We start from the raw sequence: 18,899 nt of genomic DNA on the forward strand, positions 1-18,899 counted from the left end.
TTGAAATTCCATTGAAATTACATGCATATGTCTAGCAAGCAAGGCTCACAAAATGCTTTTGTTAACTTAAAAATAACACTGTAGTGGTAAACATTTCATTAACTTGATCTGGAAAAAAACATAGTAAACAGAGTTTAAAACAGATTTTCCAGTCTGTCTGCCTATTGGGCTCTCAAAAGATGGCGAGGACAGTGTTCTTCCGGCCATTATTTCTGTTTCTGACTAACAGCTCTATTTTCTTAATCAAATAGAAGTTTAAAAGGAACTGTGGGCCATGAAAATGCAAGGATGAGCTGTGTTTTTATTGCTTGTCAATACATGTTTCAGGAGAATCTTATTTCAGAAAAATCTTGTTATCATCCTATGTCAACAACTGTTTTGTTTTATAAAAAAAAAATCACTAAAAACTACAAGAATTATCATGACAATCTAAAACAGCCTTTAAAAAAAAATCTGGAATTTATCTTCAATTTGTCTTGTAAGAGCTGCTCTGACCTGAGAGGTATTTTAGCCCTACTTCTGAAGTCCTATTCCACAGGTGTGTTTGCATTTGGATGGGCAGGTTAGCTTACAAACAACAGCAAAAGAAACTCTTGCTACTTGCTTCCTCCCAAGCACAGAAAGGCAGAGTTTCTGGAAGGGCTGTTTGAGTTGTAGAAAGGCCAGCAGGGCCTCTGGTCTAGGGATCACTTTTTCCATATTGTCATTTTGGTCCTCAGTCTGCCTTCCTTCTCCTGGCTGCTTCTACCTCTATTTCTATTCAAATTTGTTCTAGAATTCTAAACAACTGGGAACTCCCTGTGTTTCCTGATCCTTTATATAATTATTAGAAATGTGCAGCAATTGTGTTTGGACCTTTAAGGAGGGTATGGTTTTTGTTCATGGACTAAAAAGGAAAACTTAGTAATTTTTTTTCTTCAACAGATTTTTCAGTCTAATAGTGAAGAGTAAAACCAACAGTTAGTAATTAGTTTGTAGAGCACTCTCATACATGGTATCTATCTTCTTTGGACCTAGCGACAACTAAATGGAGTGTTATTATGTTATTATGTTATGGAGGGGTGAGGTGGACAGAGCAACACTAGCCATAGCCTTGGCTGGCCTCAAACTCAGAGATCTACTTGCCTCCTAAGTGCTGGGATTAAAGGCAAGTACCACCAATGACCAGCCCAAAGGCGTGTGTGTGTGTGTGTGTGTGTGTGTGTGTGTGTGTGTGTGTGTGTACATTCATTATGGGTGGATATGTGTGCAAGTGCACATATGTTTGTGTGTGTAGGTCACAGGACAACCTTAAGTGTCATTCTCCAGGAGCTGTCCACTATTTTTAGAAGCAGGATCCTGACTAGCCTAGAACTCAAGTAAGTAGGCTAGACTGGCTGGCCAGTAAGTCCCAAAGATCCCTGTTTCCCTCCCCAGTGCTCGGATTGTAAGTATATGCCGCATAAACAGTTTTTATATGGACTCTGGGTATCAAACTCAGGTCCTTATGCATTCAAGGGAAGCATTCTCCCAACTGAGCTGTCCTAAACCAGCAAAGGCTGTAGAATATTCAGTGAGTGCCCCATGAAGTTTTAGCCATGATAACATCATTTGAAGAAATAGTCTCATTATTTGAAGATATATGAAGTAATTTCACTTGCTATCTTTTGTAATCAAAAGCATATTATTGGAGAAAATGAGTCCATGTCACTATTTAAGTGACAAAACCAGGTTCTGAACTGTTACTCTGATACTCTGATGGTTCTAATCCTGGCTGCGCACTGAAATACTTCAGAATGACTTCATAGTTGTCCATCCCAGATCATCAGTAGTTCTCGGGGTAGATGAAGAGGGCAGCAGGATAAGACTGCTGCTCCCAGTAGGGAGAATAGTTCAGTTGTCTCTACTGTTGCCTCCTCAAGAGTGAACAGCGGAGCCTCGTTAGTAGTTTAAAACTTTACACAGAGCTATGAAACTAGAGCTTGTCTGTGAAAAAGTAAAGTAAGGAATAATGTGGTGATGGTCCTGATTTCCCCTCAACACCCAACACTTGGCAATAAAACTTGTCTGTCACCCTCTTAACATGCAAACCTTTGTTGAAGTGTAAGACAAAATACCATATGTTGTCTAAAGTATCCATTTTTAAAATACAAACTCAGTGATTCCACATCTGTAGCCATGATGAAGTTGAGTAAAATTGTTCAGAGGAGTTATTCTTGGTGTTTGCTATACAATAGAGTTAAAACCAATTAGTCTTAGCTGAAAGTTCAGAGTATTGAAAGAGGATTTAATGTAAGCTAGCTAACTTTCAATATTAAAAAAAAAAAAATCATTTTATGCCGGGCAGTGGTGGCACATGCCTTTAATCTCAGCACTAGGAAGGCAGAGGCAGGTGGATCTCTGAGAGTTTGAGTCCAAGCTGATCTACAGAGCAAGTTCTAGGACAGGCAGCGCTACACACAGAAACCCTGTCTTGAAAAACAAAAATCACTTTGGTCCCCAAAACAATACCTATTTACACAAGAAAAAGTATCCCCATTTCAGATCCGAAAATAATATTTTCTAACTATTAGATGGTCTACCGTCATTTCTGAATGGGTGTTTTAATGTCTGTCCTTGTACATGTCCTCATGTTGGAAGCAGCCCACACCTTCTATGAATGGAGGAAGTTCGGTATTTGTATACATACCCAAGAGCATGTGCTTTTGGAATTAGGCATTTACCAAACCCAGCTGGCAAGAGCAGTGGGGTCTGTGAGCTGCCCCGCTGTCCCGGGAGAAGCTGTCCCAGGAGAAGCATGCAGCCTGCTCACTGTCTCGGGAACTTAGTTGTTCTATAGCTTTCTTAGACTCTGCTCATCCTCCTTCCTCTTTCTAATCTCCCGGCTACCTTTTGAGTGCTGAGCTCACTGTATTTCTGTGATCTATTTAAAGAACCATGAAAGGTAAAACTGTTAGTGTTCCTTACAGCCACGTGATACTCTATCTCTAAAGAGATACGAGCTCCTTCTACCCGGGGTAAATTCACTTCGGTTGTAATCTAACTGAATTCTGTGCCCTCTTGATCTCCCCTGGAGCAGACACCTTACTGTCCCTCTTACCACGTGTTTCCAGCCATCCCTTTCTGGCCTTCATTTCCTTCCCTTCAACCTAAAGATCTGCTAAGACGTTTCTATCTTAACAATTGTAGGGGTGAGATGTTCCTTAGCTCCTTGCCACCTCCTTCAACTGGTTCCTCCTGTTGTCCCTCCCCTGTATCTACCTGACTTTCCTTTTGAGAGGATCTACTCCCTGTCCACCTCCCATTCATCGTGTGTCTGTTTTCAGCTCCCAGTCCTCATGTGTCAGCACAGAAGGAATCTTCATAATCACACCCACAGACACTTCTCAGCGAGACTCATTCACCTTCCTTAGCTTTTCAATAGCATTTACACCAGAAGCCACTTTACCGGTCTTGAAATCATTTCTCCCATGGACCTCACTGATCCCATTTTCCTCTGCTTTTGCCTTCATTGAGTGGGGTTTTACTCTCACTACTTCCCATTACTGCCTCATCTTTGTCCATTCCTTAATGGCACACAAGGACTTCCTAGGCCTTTAATTCCCAGCTCTCTTTGCTCTTCATTTGTCCTTTGATAATGTTGTTCATCCTTGGCCTCAGCTACAGTGGGTTGGAGCCAACTCATAACAACCAGTGTTGTACAACTCTTTTCTGCTCTGTGCAGTGACTGTCATAGATATCTTAAAATTAGCCAAGGTAAGACTATCAATAGCCTCCGCATCAGCGAAAGCCACAGGTCAGGGCTTTAGTCGTATATCCAGGTAAGCAACAGAACACTGGCCTGAGCAGGGGGTGGCCACTAGTTTCTGAAACTGTCTCACACTTTCTGAGTGCCGGACATTATTTCCAGCTGATTTCTAGCCAGCTCATCTTGAACACCCAAATGCTGAATGGAATTCATTATCTTCTCCTGAAGCAGTCCTGTCCTGTACTAGCCCATCATTTGGCTAGTGGTCCCATTCTTCTCCTGTTAATAGCCCTCCTCTCTTCCACCTCCCCACTGTACCTAACTAACTCGCAGGTGTGTATCATCACCGTATTTCATTTAGATTTATGTCAGTTCAGGAGGATGCATGGTAGAGCACCACAGAGTAAATTCTCTCACAATGATAGTAAAATGGTAACAAGGGAATGAGCACCAGAATGAATCCAGAAGTGGCATGGGCATACAAAACATGTCACGGAGAACCACCAGCCAGCCACATGTTGCCAGTTAATTCAACATCCGGAAATACTTTGAATCTGTCTTTGCCAGAAATGCAGTATCACAGCCTTTCTACCCTCCAAATCCATCTCTTTGTCACACTCACTTCCCGCTGTGCTTCTAAAGACGTGATGCTCACAGAATCGTATCACAGCGTCCTTTCCCCAGCGTTGACATTTCCTGTAGCTCTCCAGTGCCCTCAAAAGAAAGTTGGAGCAAACACCCAGAGGCAACCTCCTACTTGAGATTTTTTTTGGCCTATTCCTCAAGATTTAACATTAGTGTCATGATTCCTTGAAGCCGTCCTTGGCTCTAATACATATTTCTGCTCTGTTCCCATAGTATGATTCCGTATATAATTATTGAATGCCAATAGCATTAATTCTGTTTGTACCAAAGATTACCTTTGAAAAGGTAATCATTTTTAAAGCATTTCTGTTGGAGAAAACAACTTAAGAAATTACACAAAAATATGGCAATTCTAGCTACTTGAGGGTGAGGCAGGAAGATCCCAAGTTTCAGGCTAGCCTGAGCCAAGACTCTGTCTTGTGCAAATAAATAAATAAATAAATAAATAAACAAATAAATAAATAAATAGGGCTGAATATAGCTCTTCTGCCTACTCTATATGATACCGAAGAGTCAGTCCCAATGCCTGGAGGGAAGGAGGAGGGAGGGAGGGAGGGAGGGAGGGAGGGAGGGAGGGAGGGAGGGAGGGAGGGAGAAAGCATACTGATTTCCACACAGGAAGAAAGTACTAAGCACAAAGCAGCAGACAGGAAGAAAGGGACCCTGTCTCATGTATAGCACAAATTACTTTGTCTTACAGTATCTCCTAGCATTTCTCTCCCACTGCAATAGGAGACATGTGTATTCTCTGGACCACAGTGAGAGGTATAGTGTAGGTTTGCAATAGTATCTGTAGGATGGATGGAAGAAAGTTCTTACAACTGCCCAAAACTATATAGAAGTTCCTTTTGTTGTTTAGATTTGGGTGGGTGGGGAGATAGGACCATGAGAACATATATCTTTAGTTAGTATAGGCCAAATCCCTGCCCTAAGAATTGCATCTTGTGGTTCAGAGAATGAATCTGTTGGCCTTCAAGGAAGAGCTCTGGGCCTAGCCCATTCAATCAACCCTTTGCTAAACACATAAAAGAGGCCTGCCACTTGATGGTTCATTTGCTTTACAGCTTGCCAGAGGCTCAAGCAAAAGGTCCTAATTAAAAGATCTGTGTTGTTTCTATGCTCTCTTGCTCAATAGTAAGTAGAGAATCCCCAGGGCTTCATCCCATCCCCACACAGTGAATCCAGTTAATCTTCTAGATTAAAACAAAACATGCACACCACGCTAAAAATTTATAGTTGAGTTTCACACATAGTCTAGTTCCGTCTGCTCTCTGAGGCCCTCTATTCAGGAGGATTTAAAGATGTCTGTCAGTCTCTCAACTCTGGTGGTTCAGCACAAGGTGTTGGGAGGAAGAGGAGGGATATTGGCCGGCAAGAAGTCCAAGCATGTGTATTGTTTGCAAGTGTTCCCAGTGATTCCAATGTGTAATCAGGAGTGGAGACACTGGCCTAGAGTCAACAGTATTGCACTCCGCCCTGAATTGCTTCACATTCGCTCCTTGCCTTCCCAACTCTGGTGGCACTGGTGCTTCCCAGTGCCCTTGCTTTTAGAAGGAGTACAGTTGGCCAGAGACACCACTGAGCACTTCCCACACTCGGAAAACAACTTGTGTCTCTGGTTTCTTCTTTATTATCTATCACCCTTGCTAGAATAGGACCATGATCCACTGTTGATTGGCACTACTGTTGAATCAGTGTCAACTGAACATCCAGGAAGATGTGACTGCGAGGCTGAGTCAGGCGGAGTCAAAGGAGCAGTTAGAAGTTTGAAGGAAAAGTCACAGTGACGACAAACAAGTCACAGAATGCCTTCAAGAGGGATTCAAGCTAAAAAGAACTTACAAATCAGCATGTCAAAGACTGCCTACTATTACTACTTCTTTTCAAAAGTGGTAGCGCACGCCTTTAATCCCAGCACTCGGGAGGCAGAGCCAGGCGGATCTCTGTGAGTTCGAGGCCAGCCTGGTCTCCAAAGTGAGTTCCAGGAAAGGCGCAAAGCTACACAGAGAAACCCTGTCTTGAAAAAAAAAAAAAAAAAAAAAATCACAAAAGGACATACGCTTGTAAAAAAAAAAATCGATGTTAAAAGTAAAATTCCTTTGGTGCTAGTTATTTGAAGTATTTTATACAGTGTACAGAATTAATATATAGGTTGATTTTTAAAGAATTGAGCCATTTCAAATATAGTATTCCATAATTGTGTTCTCTATAAATAAGCCTGTAGTTTGTTCAATATCAAGACATGGGTCAGAGTAGTGAAGGGATTTAGTGGGAACCATATTTCCCTAGACAACCTGATTTCTGTGCGTTAGCTGTTTTATGGCCCTTACTCATTGAATTAGCCCATATTTCATATTCATTCTCTTTTATCCACAGTGAGGTCTGATTGTGTCTATTTTTAATGATGTTACTTATAACAGATGTCCGTTCTCTACATTGGGGCTTATAATTAAGCTATGTTTAGGGTGATAAATTTGGCGGTAGCCGTGATAGCATAACTAATGGCTAGCAGGCCGAAGCCAATACTCCACCTGGTTTTTCTGAACCAGTATTAATGGACAGTATAGCTGTGCCTGTTCCTTTATGTATTGTCTGTAACTATTCGTGTGCTACAACGACGGGTCAGGCACTGCAACAGAAACCATGTTGCCACAAAATCAAAAATCCCTACTCTCTGGGTCCTTGACGCAAAAATCGGCTGACCTTCCGTTTAGTTGATCAAAAGACTCATACTATCAATAATCAAAACAAAGCAACTGAGCTCTGTATGTGGGAATGAGAGCTCTGGAGTTTTGTCTCTAACACCACACATGTCTGATTGCTTTCAACGGGAAGAGAATCAGCAAGAACATGGTAGAGGATGGGGCAGGAAGAGGGTATGAAGGCATGTTCTATCTAGTTGGGTCCTGTCTTCCTGTCAGACAAGTCACATCTTCTCCCTTTCTATTCTGTCCCCTCCCAAGAGGAGCAGTGCTTGCTGTAAATAGGACCAAGATTTTCAGAATACCTGTACATTGGAGCCTTTAAATTTAAACCAGTCTGCCCTGTCTTTGCTGCCAAATTTCATAAATCATTCATCTGAACAATTAAAGGCTGGGCACCTGTTGAATGCTGGCCCAGGTGCAGTAGGTTAACCCCCATCCTCCCAGCTGCTTACCATGGAAGGTAAGGGACCCCACACCATGCCAGCTGTGAAGGAAGCATCAGGAGGCATTTGGTTTTCATCTCCACTAGGCTTGTGTCTGCCCCCAGTCCCACATTATGCAGGGAACGCCCCTCTGGAGATTCCGCTGCAGCTTTTGCAGTGATAGGAGTCTGAACGTTTGCACTGGCCACTCTTGGAAAAATGGAAAGCTGTCACGTCGCTGCAGGTGGAAAACATTATGACAGGCTTGCTAGAGCTGACCCCTTCTCTTTGCTGTGTGAACCTGTGTAAAGTTTTTCCTTCTCGAGAGCTGGGTCTGTGTGATCACATTCGGCCAGACTGTGGGTGTGTCATATAAAGGCTGACTCTGAAGTTGGTTTGGAATTGGGATTTGAATATCTCCTTTGATTTGAACATTGCTACACACTCTACTAAACTCAGACTGGGATAAAAGTAGGCCAAACATCAAGTGATCTACATAATTGAGAGGAAACAAGTTGATTCTGTGTCTGGCTTGTTCAGCTGACTGTTCATCTGCCCACTCTATGGGTGTAATTAGCCCAAATTTTAATAACAAAATTGGAAAGCCGAGAGGGACCTTGAAAAACATCTAATTGTACTGATGTGGAAATGGCGTCTTTAGACCCGGAGTTACTTATCCACAGTGATGAAGTCTATTCCTTTAGGCCTTCAGACCAAATAGCGTAATCCATAGTTAGGCATCCTACTTATAAGACTGCCCCTCTAAAGCATTGTTTATACAAAGGGAAACACCGGAAACTTCAGTTTGGGTTCACATTGCTTTCTTTGATGAGCCTGGGGATACTCTGAGACTCTGCTGCTTTCTGCAAATCAGACATGCTTCCTGGATTGCATCAGAGTCCAGGGGACATGATTGATGAATAAAGGGCAGAGGAGGGATGATGTAATGGCTCGGGTGGCCTTTACCTGAGAGTTATCTCTGGCTGTGTATTGCTCGGGTCTGTGTGACTCACACACTGAGGTGCTGCCATCCGTGTTAGTCAGCACGATAGGCTCACACTTACCTCACCCTATGTTTCTCTGCTTCCCTTGCCAGATCTGATTAGAGGCACTTTTGTTTTAAGCTCGTGTTTATGAAGAAGTGCACTTTGCACCAGTGGCCACGCTGGTTCAGTCAAAGCAGCTTGATGTTTACATCAACTCAGATCAGCGCCTACTCAGGGTCCCGCATTGTCAGTATTCTCTCACAGCAGTTTTTTCTGTCTTTAAGCATCAGTTCAACAAACCCATTCCAAAATAAACCTGAAACAAATACCCACTGTGAGCCATAATTATGGCAGATGCTTTCAAATGCTTTTTTGCTTTTAGCCACAAACCAACAATGTGGAGCAATTACTACCTGTACCATTTTAGGGTTGAGAACACTCACCCAGCTCACTTGGATAGTGTGTGTATGAATTGAGATTGAAATCCTGCTTTCTTGGCATCAAGTACAGTACTTTTTCCACTGCATCACAAATGTTTCTAATATATGTACTCCAGGAGCTTTTCAAAAAAATATGTCATTTTCTTGAGGTTAAATTCATACTTGATTTATGATCTTCATATTTGATATACTGTCTATCTCTGTCTATCCTTGGTGTTCTAGAAATCAAGAGAACAGAAATAAATTTATTTATTGAACAATAATCATTGAGTTCTACAGTGGAGATTTATCATAAAGCACTAATTCACTTGAATTTAATTGTACCTGCTTAGCAAATGAATATAAAAAGAAATAGAATGAAAATGTATATGACAGACAAGTCTCCTTAGCTTATGCTCAGTGGACCTATACTGGGGGCCTAACCCAAGATAAATAAATAAATATATATATTGATTTTCCTCAGTCCGTGTCTGTTCACATGTGCCTCTCTTGAAATAAACATCTTGCTTTGTCTAATGTGGTGCCTTTTTGTACAACGTGTATCTTAATTTTTTATGCAACCAAAGATAGGTCTATGCCAAAGCTTTAGGGGAAATCCATCTGGGTGTGGCCTACTAAGAAACAGTATATCTTCTTCCCGCAGAAGGCCTTCCTGACACAAGTTGAAGGATTTGTTTCCTTTATGTACTCTCTAAAAATCTTAGTCTCCAATTAACTCCCTCCCCCTTTAGAAGTTAAGATTGCTTATAATCAAACAAGAAATTATAATTAGGGTGTTCTTAAATGGATCTTCTGTTTTCTCTGTATTATGCCACGTTGTATGGAAATTAATATTGAGCAAACCAAATATCAGTGTCCCCATAAGAGAACTGTTAGACCAACTATGGTAGCATATGCCTATAATCCCAGCATTTGGGAGGTGACGGCAAGGAGATCAGTTCAAGGCCAGCCTTGGCTACCTGTTAGTTTGAGGTCAGCTTGAGCCAGGTAAGACCCGTCTTCAACAGCAGTGAAAACTGTGTTAATGCTGAAAGCAATGGAGAAATGCCAGTGGGGGGAGGAGTGAAAACTTCAGTGGACAAGTCCGTCAGAGAGGTGCAGAGAGACGACTAAGGAAACTACTTCAGGGCCAGAGAGATGGCTCAGTGAGTAGAAGCTTTTGCCACCAAGACTGATGACATGAAGTCCATGCCAGGACCACAAGGAAGGATAGGGCAAATGCCTGCAAGTTGTCTTCTGGCCTCCACATGTGTGTGGTATGAGCATGCACACACACACACACACACACACACACACACACACACAATATTAAAGATTTTAACAAATTTCTATGCATGGCCTTTTGAAAAATGAAATTGTATCCTTCTAAAATTATGTTATTTCCAACATATATCTAGGAATATTTACAGTTTTTTGAAATACTTAAATTTTCATTTGAATACCGAACACATGCAAATGCTAACAGTAATAAGCACTTGAGTATGGGGAAAGGAAGTTGTTACATATTCAGAAAGGTTTTGTTTCTTGGGGTTATTCTCCTGTCCTAAGAGGAAGAGCTGTAAGGACAGAGAACACACAGAGGTTACCATGACGTCAGGCCATGCCTTTGTCCCACTTGCCTGTAGCCTGCAACTGATTCCTCCCACAGTCCCTTTGCCCCAGCCCAGCAGTGTCCAGTTCACACCCATCTCCAGGACCCATAATACAGCCTGTATGTCCTGAACGCGAGTGGGGAATGGTAGGAAAGAGACAAAGGAGCCAGCAGGAAGTAGACATTTGTATGAGAAAAAGAGAAGCAGTGGGCCGGAATGCCTGTAGCCATAGTTCCCCAGCTAACATTCGCTGCAGCTAGGCAGCTGTGCAGGCTGCAGATGCACAGGGCAGTCTGGAGCATGGCTGCAGTTTACTTCCCCTTCAAAGACAACCACAGAAACTTCATGTTCCCACCAGCCCTCCCTCACCTGATGATTGGCTCCTCTTTTATGTTTGTCTTTGGGTTGTTTTCTTTGGGTAAATCATTTCCCTAAATAATTTCCCAATTTCTTCATGACTGGAAGAGCTACATGCTCCTTTTGAGTATCTTTGCCAACACCCACTTTTCCTCGTGTCTGGTACCCCATAATTACCATAACTGCTACCCACAGATGGCTAAGTTTTGAATCTTATCTTTCTGCCTTTTCTATGAGGTGATCATCTGTGATTGTCTGCTCCAAGGCTCCTTTAAAAGAAATATACAAAGAAAGTATCTCTTCTCAATAGCCATGAAGGTCATCATTCAAATCCCAGAAGTTTTTGTTTTGCCTCTTTTATTGTGTATTATTAAAACTCAGCTCTGGAATGATGAGAATCTAGCTTGTTTGTTTTACATCTGTTCTTCCCGTAAGAAAATTTCAACTTGGGTTACACTCGGTCCTTAGACGCCTAGAATTTTCTATGGAAGTTTAAGAAATTAAAGCTCAGAGCAAATGTTCCTGATGATGTTTGGAATCAGATAAGCAAATGAATAGTCGCAGCATGTCAGCCAAGGAAAACAAGCTTCTTGATGGGCAGGAGCCTGCATTGTGTGGAGCTCTTCGCTTGCTTCACCAGCCAGAGCCCTGTTCATTGAACTCCATTTATTGCTTATTGAAGAGGACATAAAACACCTTGTCCTAAAGTAAATGTGTTTGTCTTGTGTCCACTTCATCCACCGTGATTATGTTCATCTTCGTAATTCCTTGATCCTTTACCTGCTTGTTTCACGCTTTGCTGGCAGCAGTTTGTGCCGTGACTTTCTCTACCAGGCTGTTTTCCTATCCTTGCACTTCATTAGCCTTCCGTAGTTGTTGGTAAATGGAAAAGAAGTCACCTGATTATTCTTGGCTCTGACGGCTGTTCTTACTTTCCTATTTTCTTTGTGTGACAGTGAGAGTCAGTGATTTGAGCCTCTCCTATCTATCTTTTCCACCTTTTCCTCATTGTGATGAAAATACATTACTGCTTGAACTTTCCATTTAACTAGGGGACTGCATAGAGCAAGCCCTTAGTGACATATACACAAAGCAGATTTGCAACAGATCAGTTTGTGTCAAGTATGGAATTTTAGTAACCTGTGCTTGAACATCCTCTACCATAAGGTAAAGGGAGGAAGGAAGGAACCAGATCATTAACAAAACAACAACAACAAAAAATCTGTTGAGGGTTGGAGAGATAACTCAGTGATCAAGAGTGTTTACTGCTCTTGCAGAGGACCTAGGTTGGATTCCCAGCACTCACATAGTGGTTCACAACCATCAGTAACTCCAATTCTAGGGAATCCGACTGCTCCTCTGACCTCTGAAGGCTCCTGCAAGCACAATATGCATACATATACAATACACATACAATTAAATAATTTTTAATCTATTATGTAGTAAAGAAGAGCATTAGGGACAAAAATTCATTCTCTGTGGCTGGCACAGAGCAGCCTAGAGCAGATTTTGCTATAATCACAATTCAGGCCATACTCAAAGTGATTTTGTTTCTTATATACTTTTTAATACAGCATTTACTTAATTCTTTGAAAGTTTCATACAATATATTTTTATCATATTCACCCCCAACTCCTCACTAACTCCCACCAGATCCATGCCCACCTCCCTACCCACCCAATCTCTCCATCTCCCTCTCCTCACCCCCCACATTCCCTTTTCCTTCTCTCTCTCCTCGAATCCCTCTCCCTCTTCCATCAGTTCCAGTTTGTGTTAGCCAGCTCCTCTGGGGCGTATGGCCTACCATGGAGTATAGTATATACCAGAGATCACACCATTAAAGAAAACTGACTATGCCTTTCCCCGTAGCCATTAAATGTTCCTCAGCTAAGGGTGGGACCATATGCCCACCTTCCTCACCCTTGGGATTTTGTCTGGTTTGAGATTGCACAGGACTTGTGCATGCGGTCATAATTTTTTGTGAGTTCATATGTGTTTCTGCCCCAATATGTTCAGAAAACACTATTAACTTAAAGTCATCCACCAGCTCTGACTCTTAGAATCTCTCCCTCCCTTCTTCTGAGAAGATCCCGGAACCTTGAAGGCCAAGCCTTCCAAAGTCTCTTTTTCTCTGCATGTTGGCCAGTTGTGGGTCTCTGTCATCACCATCTACTATATGAAGGAGCTTGTCTGGTGAAGGCTGAGAGAAGTACTAATATATGGGTATAGCAATAAACCCATTAGGTATTATTTTCAGACTGTGTCCATTTAGTAGAATAATAATATTAAGTTCTTCCCTACAGCCTACAAATGATCTTGCCACAGGGCCATAACCTATGTAACAATGCCATATATGAGTTTCATCTCATGGAGCCAGCCTGAAGTCAGAAAGTGGTGGGTTGCTCCCATAACATCTGTGCCACTATACACCAGTGGGCATATCTTGCCAAGCAGATCATTATTGTATATTGAAGAATTCATGGCTAGGTAAGATTAATGACTACTTTTCTGCCCCAGTAATGTGCCTAGATAGGTCCAGCAAGGTCAAAGTTAATTGGTAGAGATGAATTATCCACTGAGTTCTTTATATTTATGACTCAAATATGGGGTGTCTTCAGCAATAGGATCGTATTAACTTCAAGTTCTAGAAGATGTCCAAGAGGAGAGTGGCAATAACCTGTAATGTTTGGGGATCTACATGACCCCAGTGGCCAACAACTGAAAAAGAAGTAATGATATCAACCTTTTGTGTCCACTTTTGTATTCACCATGTACTTTTGGGTGTGGTCTATCTACCAGCCACTGCACCCTTAAAGAAATTTGACTATCCCCTAGAAGCCATCAGCTGTCCATAGTTCCTCCTCTAGGGGAGTATCTCATGATTCCTATCACCACTCCATGCTAGAATGTTGTCTGGCTTGCTCTTGTGTAGGTTTTATGCAGATAACCACAGTTACTATTGAGTTCATAAGTCCTGTCATGTCCAGAAGACACTGTTTAACTCCAGTTCTTTTCAGCCGTGGCTTTTTTTTTTCTATTCATTTTACATACCAACCACAGATCCCCCTCTCCTTCCTCCTCCTGCCCCTCCCCCAGCCTTTCCCCCCAATCCACCTCCCATTCCCACCTCCAAGACAAGGTCTCCCATGGGGAGTCAGCAGAGCCTGGTACATTCAGTTGAGGCAGGTCTAAGCCCCTCCTCCCTGCACCAAGGCTGTGCAAGGTGTCCCACCATAGACACTGGGCTCCAAAAAGCCGGCTCATGCAGCAGGGATGGATCCTGATCCCACTGCCTGGGGACCCCCTAAACAGTTCAATCTAAACAACTGTCTCACCCATCCAAAGGACCTAGTCCAGTATCATGGGGTGTGGGGGGGGGCACAGCTATTGGTCCACAGTTCATGCGTTTCTACTAGTTTCAGCCCTGGCTCTTAACAATCTTTTTGTCCTCCCTTTCACAATGGACTCTGAGCCTTGTGGGTATGGAAAAGGCATAAATATAAGTGGTCCATTTATAGCTGACTATTCCACTTTAAGTTAAAGTTAAGTTTCTGCATTAACCACCACCCACTGCGCACACACACACAAACCTTCTCTGATGATATCTGAGAGCTGTGAGTACAGACATATGAATTTGGAGGGCCGTATCATACTCTGTTCATTTAGCAGCGTGATGGTAATAGAGGCCTATGAGCCCCTCCACCATGAGTTCATGACCATATTCTCAGTACCACACATCTGTTTTCTCCTGTGGAGCGGGGCTTCAGTCTATCAGAATGCTGCAGGTGAAGGCTGTAACGTTCATGCCACTGTGGCTGTGGGTGTGTCTTGCCGTTACTGTGGCTCACAGTGTTCACAGCTGAGGAAGACTGTAGATGATCCCGTCATCCCCCAGCCCTAGCCCACATAGCTGTCAGTACTGTGGAGCTAGCCGTCTAAGTACTTTAAGTCAAAAAGTACTCCATGGATGGAAACTGCAGTGTTGTTTAGGGAGACGGGGCGTGCTGCCTTGACTGCTGTTGTTAAGGTATAGGACTGATGGATGTCGCTGGAAAACAGAGAGCTGACCATTGAGGGAGTATGAAGCATGTAGGTGTCTGTTAGTGCCTGTTTCGCATAGCATCCGGTAATTAGTTTTCTAGCTGGTTTCTAATCGTCTTGGGATATGGGAAACTGAAATGTCCCTGGAGATTATGTTAGATTAGGTTCATTTCCCTAGCACAACCTTGCCCGGGACCTATATACAGGGTGTGGACCTCTACTAAGTTGGCATAACATTTTCCACCTTCCTGGTGTTTGTACTAACATAATTACGATAAATTGCTGCTGTTTTTGGAGATAATCTCTGTTCTCACATCTGGGCTTCAGGTTTTGAGTTAGGCTGCTGAAGCAGAGGGGAGGAAGGAGCCTTTCCATAATATTAAGGTCATTCCTGATAAAGATGATGGCTCCGCCTTTCCCAGTTAGATCCCCTGCCAGCAATAGCATAGGCTTGAGCCAATGCCAAATGTTTTAATACTGTATGGCCTTGCTTGATAAAGTCTGTGCATGGCAAAGGGGTGGGGGGGAGGCAAAGTTTCCCAAAGTAAAATTTTCCAAGCTTTCTCTCTGTGATTTAGGCAGAGCACCCTCCATCTAAGTATTACCATGTGTTTGGTGTAGTCGCCGGTAGCCTGTGATTCTCATTCGCCAGCGCTTCGAGAGATGAGAATTGACAGGCAGTGCTGGGCAAGTGGAGATGTAAATCTACTCTTGCTGCACAGAGTTTGGGGGGTTTGACAGAAAGGACAGTGGCAAAGACGGGGAACAACAGAGATTAATGCTGTGATGTTCCCAAATAATACTGAGTTGTTACGGTCTGCTCCCCAGCAGCACTCAGTGTTATACTCCATTGTTCCACTAATGTTGTGCATGTGTTCTCCAGACTCGCTTTCCCTCCTGTTAGAAACTCTCGACTAGAAGAATTGTTGTCTTTCTCTGGCCCTTGTGTTTCACGTGGAGGACAAGCATGGTGAGGCCAATAAATAGTTGTTGGGTATCTGAGCAGTTAGAGCCAGACCATCGCATATCCCTTGGCAAGAAGGAGCCGGTGTGATAATAACCACATGCTCAGGCAGTTCCCCACCCTGGAGCACCTACGAGTGTAGGAAAGAGATGTTTCTCTATTTCACAGATTTTCAGTTTCCATATGGAATATACCATTAGCCTCAACATCTCCCAAGCCTTTACTGTAATTACTAACAACAAAATTCATGAATAAACTTAGTACAGTGAAAAGGGAAATAAGAGATCTCTGGCTTTTAAAGATTAGGCTATCTTTTGAGAACTCAAATTCAGTTTAGGTGACTGAACTGGGTGAAGCTGGTTTCAACTTGACTACTCAAAGCTTTGGCTCTAACCTGGCAGTGGTGGACCACACCTTTAATTCCATCACTCAGGAGACAGAGGCAGACGGATCTCTATTAGTTCGAGGCTAGCCTGGTCTACAGAGTGAGTTCAAGGACAGCCGGGATTGTTATATAGAGAAACCCTGTCCCTGAAAACCAAAATAAAGAAAATTGTGGATCTTGTTTTAAGCCAAATTAATGAATTATTACCAAGGATATAAAATCAATCTTGAGTTCAATGTATTTTTCTGTTGTTCTGAAACAAATTGACAGCAGATAAAAATCATTCCTGGGGGATTAGGACTCAGTAGTGGCTGCACTAATGAATGATAACAGTGAAGCAAACATTAGCTTGTCTGCCCTGGTTAGCAGCCCGAGCAGTGAAAACCTTAATGGACCATGAAGACTGGAGGGCTGGTTGACGTGGGTCACAGCCCAAAGAACAGGCGAGCACAGTACAGGGGAACCTTTCATCACCTTCGTGACACTGAACGTTTTCTATCCGTAGAGCAGGCGCTTAATTTCCCCAGGTTGTTAATCTGGCACCTTTCATGAACATCACTGTTCACTCTGGGATATAAAAAAGCAAATAGCCAAAACATGTAAGTGTTAAGGGGGAAAAAAACCAACAGAGGAAATTACCATAGCACCTGGGGTACTGGCACCTTTCCCCTGAGTCTGAGAAGGCAAAGATAGTTCGAAATCTGCTGCTTTGGCAGTCTCTGTTTAACAGTAACCAGAGGTCTCGGCAAAGAAGGTCCCATAAATATACACTCACAGAGTTCAGCCGTGGCCTTTAACTACATGTATATCCACATTGTCAAACTAGACTCCAAACCCACCGGAGAGCCAGGTAATAATAGGAAAGTTAAAGGCTCTTCCCTCGATGCTCTGATTTTGCCCTGTGTTTACCCTCTCTGTCCTAAAGAACCTGGTGTTTCCTCTCCTGGTATAGTGTGTTCCTTTTGCGTGCTCATCAGTTGTTAGCATATCTGCTATGTCATAGTGTGCTGAGTGTTAAAGCATAATCCTTATTTTGTTTTTCTGTCTCTTGTTTTTAGGTAAGTCGTCTGATTGGAGTGATATTTCATTTGATGGAATTGGCCGCTTGGTAAAGTACTATTATTTTTATCACATGATGTCCACTGTCACTTTTGTGGTTTCTCAACTTGTTTTGTTTTGTTTTGTTTTTTCTCACGTTACATATGAATAAACTCTGCCTTGGAAGGCAATAACAACAATAACAAGAAGAGTGAGGAGGCCATGGGGAACCAGGAAAGATGTGGCACTATATGTATTTGCCTATGAAAACCTACCTTTGAAAGAAAACTATTTATAGCTATTTTCATCAGCTTTGTGATTTAGAACTTCAGGAAGGGTTTCTTATATTTAGGAATGATTGAATTTCCTTCTGAGACTCACACCAAATTAAGAGTTGTGATTTCTGCTTGTGTTTGATAAAAATCTGACATTCCTCAGATTCCTAAAAATATTGCTCTCTGTGTTACATGAAACATTCTGTGTCCCATGGGATATAATTTGAATCATGATTTATCTTAAACCATCTATTCACTTAAAGCACAGTCTTTCCTAGACAGAGAGGACGTGAGTTTTCTGAGTCTCTGAGTCTTGGAGGTGGAGTTGGGGCTGTGCTCCATGCTAGAGGTGAAGCCTGTGAGCGTGAGCCCCATGGTAGGATGCATGAGAACAGCAATTGCCTTACCCAGCTCCTTCTGGATCTTTTCAGTGATAAGAACGATGTCTGTGGTTGGTACAATTTCTGAAAAATCGGTAGGTCCTGAATATTAGCAATGGTTTTTCTTCTGACTTTGTACTTTTTCTAGAACTAAACAAGCAAAGCCTGAGGTCCTTCCTCCCAGTACCACACCTTCCCAGAGTACCTCTTGGCATGATTTTGCATCACATATTTTCTTTTAGACATGAATTTGATAAAGTTTTATGACTCAAAATACCCAGAGGCCCTTTAGCCTCCTTCCTTCCACTCTTCTCCATTACTGTCTTCTGAAATTTTTTCTTTGTTGTTTTGTTGTTGCTGTTGTTGTTTTGGTTTTTTTTCAAGACACGGTTTCTCTGTGTAGCCCTGGCTGTCCTGGAACTCACTCTGTAGACCAGGCTGGCCTCAAACTGAGTGATCCACCTTCCTCTGCCTCCCGAGTGCTGGGATTAAAGGTGTGCACCACCACCGCACCGCGTGTTCTGAATTTGTAAGTTTACAATACCTGGTGGTTTGTGATTGTAAGTCATTCAAGACTGTTGAATATTGCCGTATATTGTTGCTGACTCTGACTGAGTAGATAATGACGTCCTTAAGCATACGATGCAACAATGTTAGATTGACTTCCGTGTTCACCTTGAAACACTTAGTCCAGTGGTTCTCAGCCTTCCTGATGCTGTGACCCTTTAATACAGTTCCTCATGTGGTGACCCCACAAACCATCAATTTTTTCATTGCTACTTTGTAACTATAATTTTGCTACTGTTATGACTTGTAATGTAAATATCTGATATGCAGGTAGTCTTGGGTGACCCCTGTGAATGGGTCATTCTACATGCCCCCAAAGGGGTCACAACCCACAGGTTGAGAACCACTGACTTAGTGGTTGAAGCCAGAGTCTCT

At 42.6% G+C, this 18,899-nt stretch overlaps 1 protein-coding gene across 2 annotated transcripts in view; it reads left to right on the forward strand.

Moving 5' to 3' along the window:
* Positions 1-18,899, forward strand: part of Cmss1 (cms1 ribosomal small subunit homolog) — a 315,309-nt gene that overhangs the window by 148,842 nt on the left and 147,568 nt on the right. Inside the window, exon 1 of one of the 2 annotated variants that reach the window (XM_037209675.1) lies at positions 17,343-17,372. The exons of the other annotated variant lie outside the window; for it this stretch is intronic. The gene's annotated coding sequence lies outside the window, so the exon portion shown is untranslated. Of the gene's footprint in view, positions 1-17,342; positions 17,373-18,899 lie in introns of those variants that run through there. 2 annotated transcript variants of the gene reach the window in all.

This window comes from Peromyscus leucopus, chromosome 12 (genome assembly GCF_004664715.2).
Source record: "Peromyscus leucopus breed LL Stock chromosome 12, UCI_PerLeu_2.1, whole genome shotgun sequence".
Classification (NCBI taxonomy): Eukaryota; Metazoa; Chordata; class Mammalia; order Rodentia; family Cricetidae; genus Peromyscus; species Peromyscus leucopus.